A 3,042-nucleotide genomic window follows, 5' to 3' on the forward strand; every position below is an offset into this window, starting at 1 on the left:
GTGTGTGTGTGTGTGTGTGTGTGTGTGTGTGTGTGTGTGTGTGTGTGTGTGTGTGTGCGTGCGCGCGAGGGACTATAGAATGTCTGGTTGTGAGTTTACTGTCTTTTTCTGTTTGTTTGATCTCAGAGTTAGTATATATAAGTAGGGGGTGTGGAGGTAGGTATGCAGATGTGTGGTGTTATGTTTGTGTGGGGTTTTTTTTGTAGTGTGGGTATTGTGGTGTATGTGTGGTGTGGTGTATGGTGTGTGTTCGTGATTTGAAGTTTCACGGTTTTGGGCTGTCGGTGTTTTGTGGATTCAACTTTATGGTCTCAGTATACTGAAATTCAACATTTCAGTATTTCGAGATTATAAGGTGAATCCATATATATATATATACACACACACACACACACATATATATATATATATATATATATATATATATATATATATATATATATATATATCTTATAACTATCCAATAGATATGACTACCCTTCTAGTTAAATCAAGATTCAAGATATTTCATTGTCAGAAATCTGTTTTCAGTTGTATCATTCTAATGCATACATTTACCACCAGTACCTCTTTATGCAGAATTTATTTGGGTAGTTGTGTTCTGCAAAAAAAAAACATGAAAATACCTGACATTTTAGGGTAAAAAAATACATTATAAATTTCTTGTAATATTTGCATAAATTGGTTATTCTGCATCTGTAACAGTTTAATATGATACAAAACAAGATAAATAAGTCAAATTTTATAAACGTGAATGTTTATTTTGACAACAAAGCAAAATCCATTCATTTGCACTGGTTTCAGGTACAGATTGTCCTGCAAAATTGCCTGCTTCCGTAAAAAAAAAAAAAAAAAAAAAAATTCCCACTTTAGACATCTGAAACGTAAGTCACCCTATCTATGCAGTTTTGTAGGGTGCATAGGACCCGCCTTACTATCTACTATCTTTTGTAAGAGGGTGGCTGTCCAGTGCTTCACACTTGCAGCTGTACGAATGTGAATATTCATGATGTAGTGAGATGCAACCCATCAAAGATGAACAACAACATTCCCCCCCCTCTACCCTAAACTATACCTTTCAACTTTTCTCAAAACAGTTCTGGAAAAAGCCAAAATAATGGAGAAACAAAGCCCCAAAATCAGAGACATTTTTTTTTTAAATATTACACTATTCACTTAAAAAGTTAGTAGAACAAGTTTTGCATCAAAGTGTATTTTCTGAACAATCGGAGATATGAATATCTGCTGTCTGGAATTATCAACTGACTAACTATAATTTACTACAAATCCACAATTTTACAAGGGACAGGGCAAAAATTTGAACCAAAACCAGGGAAGTTTAAGAGATATGCCCTAAAGTCCAAGAAGACTTGCTGTCAAGCACCTAAACTGCAACGTGATTTTAAAACAATCCTTTTATTCATTATTTTTGCAGTACAGTTGCAGTCTATACCGTCATTTCTCCAGATTCACATAGTTAAGTTGCAGAAACACATAAAATGCAATATTTATTAGTGACCACAGGAAATTTGTATACAAGATTTACACCTGCTCACATTTAATTAGATTACAGCTCCTTCGTGGTGCTTCATCAGTACATGTTCATGGCATTAAGAAGTACGATAGCTTCAATATTTGAAAGGTAGAATTCATACCCCTTACAACTGCTGATAAATAAATACACACCTTTTGTAACCTGTCTGCTCTACTTATCTGGCTTGTACTCTTTTAGACATGCATAGCCATTCTCTCTCCTTGGGTTCAAGGACAGAAAACTCTGGAAGACCCAATGTTGTCCTTTCAGAGTGTTCCTTTTTCACCCTCTGCTGTCTTCACCTTCCCTCCCATCAAGGGCACGTTTTGACATAGGATTACACCCACTCAGCAAGTCTCCACTGTAACTGCAATCTCATTATCACAGGATTATCTTATTTTATATGCATTTTTTTCTCTGTGCGTACCTTTCACTCATACTTGTTACATACGCAATCATTTCCCAGGAAGGAATTGTTCTTCAAATCATCTTCAGAGCAATGCGTCAGTGTTTCTACCAAATACTCTATTATTCTTACCAGACATTTTAGCAAACATTTAGTCTCTATTTACACACACACACACACACACATCAATATATATATTTATATATATATATATATATATATATATATATATATATATATATATGTATATATACAGATACATACATGTACACACGTGTGTGTGTGTGTGTGTGTGTGTGTGTGTGTGTGTGTGTGTGTGTGTGTGTGTGTGTGTGTGTAAATGGAAGCTAAATGTTTGCTAAAATGTCTGGTAAGAATAATAAAATATTTGGTAGAAACACTGATGCTTTGTTTATGGATTATATACGTACAGAGACAGAGAGAGAGAGAGAGAGAGAGAGAGAAAAGAGGTAAATAATGACAATGAATGTCTAAAAGATCAAAGACAGACTTCTTACCTTTATTTTTTCAGAGATCTTTACAAGGATATGTGTTTTAAATAGTTTCCCAACTCCTTGGTTGCCACTAAAGTCCTAAGTGCTTCAAACGAGCCCTGTACAGCTGCAGGTGTCTTTCTCTGTGCACTCAGCACTTGGGTTTAGGTTAAATTTGCACCTGCTCTCAGGGCTGTGTCAGAATGCCAAGCCTTACTAATGAGGGCGGGGACAAATAGTTTAGCCTTTAGGGATCTGAAGCTGCCTTGCCAAACCACATACAGGCACTCATTTTCTGTGAAGAGTATTTTAACATGCTTAACATTCCAGATGAATGTCAAAACTCCTGTATCCACCCCAGTAGGTGCATTGATTAAATCAGAATGTTTTTTTCAAGTTTGACAACATTTAGCCAGGCACTGAGAATTTACGGGAGTAAGACAATGTACTTCTTTCTCTTCACAGGTACAGGATCAGAATTATTTCCCAGTACAATTATTTAGGGGTACTAATTTACTTAAAATATAGTCTCCTATAATTCAAGCAACATGGTCATACATATGAATTTACGTTACCAGGATATAATAAAATAGTAAAGATCCCTAAAT

General features: G+C 35.3%; 1 protein-coding gene across 10 annotated transcripts in view; it reads right to left on the reverse strand.

The window, feature by feature from the left end:
• Positions 1–2,604, reverse strand: part of LOC122790166 (serine-rich adhesin for platelets-like) — a 475,884-nt gene extending 473,280 nt beyond the window's left edge. For 6 of the 10 annotated variants that reach the window (XM_044057769.1, XM_044057768.1, XM_044057772.1 and 3 more), the window contains exon 1: positions 2,459–2,603. The gene's annotated coding sequence lies outside the window, so the exon portion shown is untranslated. Of the gene's footprint in view, positions 1–2,458 lie in introns of all 10 variants that reach the window. The other 4 variants (XM_044057764.1, XM_044057765.1, XM_044057773.1 and 1 more) reach the window with 3 other exon arrangements.
• Between the last annotated feature and the right edge of the window lie 438 nt (positions 2,605–3,042).

This window comes from Protopterus annectens, chromosome 15.part0 (genome assembly GCF_019279795.1).
Source record: "Protopterus annectens isolate FY-2018-M chromosome 15.part0, PAN1.0, whole genome shotgun sequence".
NCBI lineage: Eukaryota > Metazoa > Chordata > Ceratodontiformes > Protopteridae > Protopterus > Protopterus annectens.